General features: G+C 41.1%; 1 pseudogene across 1 annotated transcript in view; it reads left to right on the forward strand.

The window, feature by feature from the left end:
- Positions 1-5,253: 5,253 nt before the first annotated feature.
- The window catches only part of LOC100949621, a 2,878-nt pseudogene continuing 886 nt past the window's right edge, over positions 5,254-7,245 (forward strand). Inside the window, exons 1-2 of the transcript XR_002775599.1 lie at positions 5,254-5,991; positions 6,281-7,084. The product of XR_002775599.1 is annotated as a heat shock cognate 71 kDa protein-like (transcript). The remainder of the gene's footprint in view (positions 5,992-6,280; positions 7,085-7,245) is intronic.

Here is a 7,245-nt window from a genome sequence, read left to right on the forward strand (position 1 = left end):
CTTAGGTGACCAACCTGCCTCAGCCTCTCAGATTGCTAGGAGGAGCCACCATGCCCAGCCCATCCGATGTACTTTTTACGACATGAAGAGCAAGGAGAAGTCTGTTGGATTTCTTTCTGTTAATTTGCATTTCAGTAAAAGGCACCTTTATCTGTTTAGTACACTGGACTTTTAAAAAAACGTAATTAGGCCCAGTGCAATGGCCTATACCTATAATCCTCTGGGAGGACCATTTGAGCTCTGGAATTCAAGACCAACCTGAGCAAGACCGAAACCCCGTCTCTGCTAAAAATAGAAAAATTTGCTGGACATTGTACTGGGTGCCTATGGTCCCAGCTACTTGCGAAGCTGAGGCAGGAGGATGCTTGAACCTGCATTTGAGATTGCTATGAGATAAGCTGACACAATGGTGCTGTAGCCTGGACCACAGAGTGAGACTCTGCCTTAAAAAAAAAAAAGCTCTAAAAAAAAAAAAAACCTTAATAGACTCGGCGCCCGTTAACAGTGGTTACAGTACCAGCCACATACACCGAGGCTGGGGGGTTTGAACCCAGCCGAGGCCAGCTAAACAACAAGGACAACTACAACAACAAATAGCTGGGCATTGTGGTGGGCACTTACAGTCCCAGCTACTCAGGAGGCTAAGGTAAGAGGATGCCTTGAGTCCAAGAGTTTGAGGTTGCTGTGAGGTATGATGCCCCATGACACTGTACCCAGAGTGACAGAGTGAGACTGTCTCAAAGAAAAAAAAAAATCAGAAGTCAATTTTTTAAAAAAAGTATTCTCCTAATTTTTTTTTTGGTATCTTGTTGGTTCCCTAAATGTGAAGAAGATCAGAGTGTGTTACCCTAAAATATGCCTCTTTGGTATAAGGATTGTTTTGAGCTGAAGGCAGTTAGCTCTTTGCCTTCTCCCTTTCTGTTTAAAGACTGTGTGTATATATAAATTTCCATTTGTATAGGCATCCTTTATTAAACACCTCTTATTTACCATACATTGCATAGTCACCCTCCTACAACTTATCCCTCCCCTGTAGGCCCAACTATTGTGTAACCTCTTCTCTACACTTTAGTAAGCCCTAATTCTAACTACCCCTGTGAGTCACTGATCACTGAGTTCTCCTGTATGCATGCACATTGCCTGTTTTTTTCTCTTGTTAATCTTTCATTAGTTTTCAGGGATCTCAGCCACTAAACCTAAAGGGTAGAGGAAGAATTTTTTCCTTCTCAACAGTGTATTTCATCTTCCTGTAGAGTAATTCATTGCTGACTCTCCCCCAAATTATGCAAAAGAATTAACGTAACAGAGGAATGAGGAAGAGAATACAGATTTATCTGGCAGATAACATTAAAAAAAATTTGCCTAAAATAAATGAAATATTAATTCCTTTTCTTGGCTTTTTGTGTACTTTTACAATAAACTAGCTGGGCAGCAGGATTTCTGTTGAGTATTTTTTTTTTTTTTTTTTTTGAGAGAGAGCCTCAAGCTGTTGCCTTGGGTAGAGTGCTGTGGTATCACAGCTCACAGCAACCTCAAACTCCTGGACTTAAGCGATTCTCTTGCCTCAGCCTCCCAAGTAGCTGGGACTACAGGAACCTGCCACAACACCCTGCTTTTTTTGGTTAAAGTTGTCATTGTTGTTTGGTGGGCCCAGGCTGGATTCGAACCCACCAGCTCTGGTGTATGTGGCTGGCACCTTAGCCGCTTGAGTTACAGGTGTCCAGCCAGGATTTCTGTTAAGTAAACCTCTTATACTCTTTCCATTTAAGGCTTTAGAAACCTCAGAACATAGAAATCCACTAATACATGCCCTTGATGCAAAGTATTTTGAGCAGTACCTATCTATTGTTGTGGTTTGCTTCCAGAGTCTAGACTGGAGTTATAGTTTACATCTTCAGTTAGGCTGGGATCTTCTTTAGCTCTGTAGTAGTTTCATTTTAAAATCATAATACTTTTCTGATTTATCTCTAGGGTAAGGAGGCTTTCAGTCTTTGTTTTAGTACAGGGTGTCCCTTGTCTGAGGGAATCTATAGGGAGTGTGCAGAAGTAAGTGATGGCAAACTGGGACCAGGGCAGCCCCAGAGCTTTCAGGGCGGACTCTGCGTGTATCCTGCATCTTTGTAATCACAATAAGAAAATGAAAAGGTGGACTACAGATTTTGGTTTTTCAAGTTTTTTACCATTAGCCATCTAATGAACACTTAGGATATTATCTAATGGGAAATGAAGAGTTAAGACAAAGCAGGCCAAGTCTTTGGGCAGGGCCACTTTATTTACACGGGTAGGTGCATATCTGATCTTGTTCCACAAAGGATTTAAAGTGACAATTGTTCCGTAGTTTTTATGGTTTGTGGTTTTAGTACGACTTACTTATAAGTCTCTACTAGGATACTTACTAGTCTCAAGTTGAAATGAATCTGACTTCCAAATGGTGTGTTACTATATATACTCCAACAATACTCCCATTGTACCTCAAGGTCCCCTTTAGGATTTGAATATATTCACTGGCCAATATCTTCATCCTTTGATGTGAGAATCAATTTTTGCAATTGGCAAGAAGTCTTTGAGTGCCAAGTCTGGTGAATAACCTGGACAGGCAGTCTGGGTGGTTAGAGCTTTTGGTTTATTGCTTTTGACTCATGGGCTATGAGCCAAAAAACTGGGATGATGAAAACAGTTTCTGAGCCACGGTTAACTCCTTGTTGCACCCAGCAGACTTGAACAATGAGTCCAATTGACTTTTGGTCTTTGTGGGATCTGCTACGTTACAGTGCCATTGAGATAAAATAAACAAGTTAACATTATCCTCACTTGTGATTTTGATATGGATGTTTTTCTTGAGTTTGGACAACAGCAAAGTTTTCCATGGCAAATTTCATGTTTTCAGGACATACTGAAAACTTTTAGCATTAATCCTAGTTATTGTCTCAAAATGTCCTCCCACCAAGTTGTTCACAAAAGTTCCAAACAGAGAACAGGTTATAACCACTCCTTATCACTTAGTGAAAATATTTGGAACAGTTTTTATCAACTTGATATATATTTAGGTGCCCTCTTGCCAAATTTTCTTGTGTTTCAGTTTTTCTGTACAACCATTCAATCGGATGAATCAAATTATTACTTTGACATCAATTATAGATAAGGAGAACATCTTATGGAACATGAGACTTCATTTAAGGGATCTAAGATCCCCAAGAGTCAAGATTCAAATACCAATTTTAGTTTGAATATCTTTTTAGTATGTAACATTTTCACGATGGACATCAGTTACACCTTCTTTAATTTTCTTACAGAAATGTGAAACTTAGGAGCTTTCCCCCTTTATTTCTGTAAATCTCACTTGTGGATTCAGTGCTACATAATTTTTTTTTTCTTTTGAGACAGTCTTACAGCCGTCGGTAGAGTGCGATGGCGTCATAGCTCATAGCAGCCTCAAAACTCTTGGGCTTAAGCGATTTTTTTGCCTCAGCTTACCAAGTAGCTGGGACTCCAGGCGCCCACCACAATGCCTGGTTATTTTTTGTTGCTGTTGTAGTTGTCATTGTTGTTTAGCAGTTCTGGGCTGGGTTCAAACTTGCCAGCCCTGGTATATGTGGCCAGCGCCCTAACCACTAAGCTACAGGCGCTGAGCCAATGCTACATAAAATTAAATGTTAATTCTTTACTCAGGTAATTTTTTTGTTTTCTACTGATATAAATTTTATATGTGCATTCATCTCAACCAATTGTGTTTTGGCCTTGAAAGTAGTTGTTGCAGATGAAAATGTTACAAATACATTCCTCTGTGGCTGTTTCTTTATTTCTGTAAATCATGGCTGAGAATCAGTTTTGTTTTATAGTCACATTTGTGTGTGTTGAAACAAAATGTATCCTAATCATGAGGGAAGATAACTAGCTTAAGAGTGCGATGCTGTCTTCATAGCTCATAGCAACCTCAAACTCCTAGGCTAAGGTGACCAGATTTTAACCTTGGTAAAGTGGGACACCATTGATGGGGGGAGGTGGGAGGAGTGGGAGGTGGAGTGGGGCAGAGGAGGGGTGTGTTCTTGATTAAAAATTTGGTCTATATGGAGCAACAAAAATTTTCATAGAACACAAAAATAGTATTGTAATTTTTTTTTAAATTTCAACATAAGTACAATTTACAAATATAATACATTTAAAAAAAACTGTGTATAGGGCGGGCCCTGTGGCTCAAAGGAGTAGGGCGTCCACCTGGGCTACCTTACCCAGGAGGGGAGTAGGGAGTTTACATTAGCCTTTTCATTTCCAAATGAAGTTACGTTAACCTCTTCATTCCCAAATGGGGTTACATTAACCTTTTCAGCAGCCAAAAACTGTATAGTCCCTTCCCACTGTCCCGCCCTTCCCTAGATTGTCGTGCATTCTTTCCAAAAATCCGGACTTTATAAAAATTCTGCGGGATGCGCGATAAATTGTTAAAAATCGGGACGTCTGGTCATCTTATCCTAGGCTGAAGTCATCTACCTGCCTCAGCCTCCCAAGTGGCTGGAACTATAGGCACGCACCACACCATTCCTGGCTGATTTTTCTGTTTTTTATAGATAATCTCTTTCTTGGTTAGGCTGGTCTTAAATTCCTGGCCTCACTGATCCTCCTACCTACTACTGTACTATAAGAATATATTAGGAAAAAATCTTTGTGATTTGGGTTAGGAAGCAGTTCCTTGGGTTAGGAAGCGGTTTCCTAGATGTGATACCAAAAGCATGACCTATTTTTTACAAAGAGGTAAACTGAGGTTCCATCAAATTTTACTGCTCATCGATAACAGATACCATAAGAGGAAAGGAGAAGCCACAAACTGGGAGAAAATACTGCAAATCATATCTGATAAAGGACTTGTATCCAGAATATGTACGTAAAGAGCTTTGAAAACTCAGTAATAAGAAAAGATGCCAATTTAAAAATGTAAGAGGTTAAACATTTCACTAAAGAAAATAGATTGATAGCAAATAATCCTATGAAAAAAATATTTTACTTTATCACCCATTAGGAAAATGTAAATTCAAACCTTTAGATACTTCTGTACATGTTTTAGAATGGTTAAAATGAAAGACACTGTCCACACCAAGTGCTGGGCCTGGTGCAGAGTATCTGGAGCCTGACACGTTGGGGCTGAGATACTACTTTGTAAAACAATTGAGCAGTTTCTTATTTACTTAATTATTTTTAGAAACTCACCGTGTTGCCCAGGCTGGTTTAAGAGATCTTGCAGTTTGACAGTTTCTTAGTCAGACATATGTAGCAAATGACTCAGTCCTGGGTACTTCTCTGAATGAAACAAAAACTTACATTCATTAAAAAAAAAAAAAGACTGAACTCGGGGGCAGCTCTTGGGTCTTCTGTGTGTCCTACTTAATTCATGCCGGCTCTACGAGTAAGCAACCATGTCTAAGGGACCTGCGGTGGTATTGATCTTGGCACCACCTACTCTTGTGGGGGTGTCTTCTAGCATGGAAAAGTAGAGATAATTGCTAATGATCAGGGAGACCAAACCACTCCAAGTTATGTTGCCTTTACTGACACCGAACGATTGATTGGTGATGCTGCAAAAAATCAAGTTGCAATGAACCCCATACACACAGTTTTTGATGCCAAGCGTCTGATTGGATGCAGGTTTGATGATGCTGTTATCCAGTCTGATATGAAGCATTGGCCTTTCATGGTGGTGAATGATGCAGCCAGGCCTAAGGTCCAAGTAGAATACAAAGGAGAGACAAAAAGTTTCTATCCAGAGGAAGTGTCATCCATGGTTCTGACAAAGATGAAGGAAATTGCAGAAGCCTATCTTGGAAAGACTGTTACCAATGCTATGGTCACAGTACCAGCTTACTTAAATGATTCTCAGTGTCAGGCTACCAAAGATGCTGGAACTATTGCTGGTCTCAACGTTCTTAGGATTATAAACGAGCCAACTGCTGCTGCTGTTGCTTATGGCTTAGACAAAAAGGTTGGAGCTGAAAGAAATGTGCTAATTGGCTCAGTGCCTGTGGCTCAAGCGGCTAAGCCACCAGCCACATACACCTAAGGTGACAGGTTTGAATCCAGCCCGGGCCTGCCAAACAACAATCATGGCTGCAACCAAAAAATAGCCAGGAGTTGTGGCGGGCGCCTGTGGTCCCAGGTACTTGGGAGGCGGAGGCAGGAGACTTGCTTGGGCCCAGGAGTTGGAGGTTGCTGTGAGCTGTGATGCCACGGCACTCTACCCAGGGGGGACAGCTTGAGGCTCTGTCTCAAAAAAAAGAAAAAAATAAAAAAGAAATGTGCTAATCTTTGACCTTGGAGGTGGCACTTTTGATGTGTCAATCCTCACTGTTGAGAATGGAATCTTTGAGGTCAAATCTACAGCTGGAAATACTCACTTGGGTGGCGAAGACTTTGACAACCAAATGGTCAACCATTTTATTGCTGAGTTTAAGCGCAAACATAAGAAGGACGTCAGTGAGAATAAAAGAGCTGTCCATCGCCTTTGTACTGCTTGCGAACGTGCTAAGTGTACTCTTATCTTCCAGCACCCAGGCCAGTATTGAGATTGATTCCCTTTATACCTACTTCTATACCTCCATTACCCGTGTCTGATTTGAAGAATTGAATACTGATCTGTTCTGTGGCACCCTGGACCCTGTAGAGAAAGCCCTTCAAGATGCCAAACTAGACAAGTCACAGATTCATGACATTGTCCTGGTTGGTGGTTCTACCCGTATCCCCAAGATTTAAAAGCTCCTCCAAGACTTCTTCACTGGAAAAGAACTGAATAAGAGCATCAACCCCGATGAGGCTGTTGCTTACGATGCAGCTGTCCAGGCAGCCAAACTATCTGGTGACAGATCCGAGAATGTTCAGGATTTGCTACTATTGGATGTTACTCCTCTTTCTCTGGGTATTGAGACTGCTGGGGGAGTTATGACTGTGCTCATTAAGCGCAATACTACTATTCCAACCAAGCAGACACAGACCTTCACTACCTACTCTGACAGCCAGCCAGCTGTGCTCATCCAGGTTTATGAAGGTGAGCGTGCCATGACCAAGGATAACAACTTGCTTGGCAAGTTTGAACTTACAGGCATACCTCCTGCTCCCCGTGGTGTTCCTCAGATTGAAGTCACTTTTGATATTGATGCCAATGGCATTCTCAATGTCTCTGCTGTGGATAAGAGTACAGGAAAAGAAAATAAGATTACCATCACTAATGACAAGGGACGTTTGAGCAAGGAAGACATTGAA

This window comes from Otolemur garnettii, unplaced genomic scaffold (assembly GCF_000181295.1).
Source record: "Otolemur garnettii isolate 467f Iridium unplaced genomic scaffold, OtoGar3 scaffold00005, whole genome shotgun sequence".
In the NCBI taxonomy this organism is placed as follows: domain Eukaryota; kingdom Metazoa; phylum Chordata; class Mammalia; order Primates; family Galagidae; genus Otolemur; species Otolemur garnettii.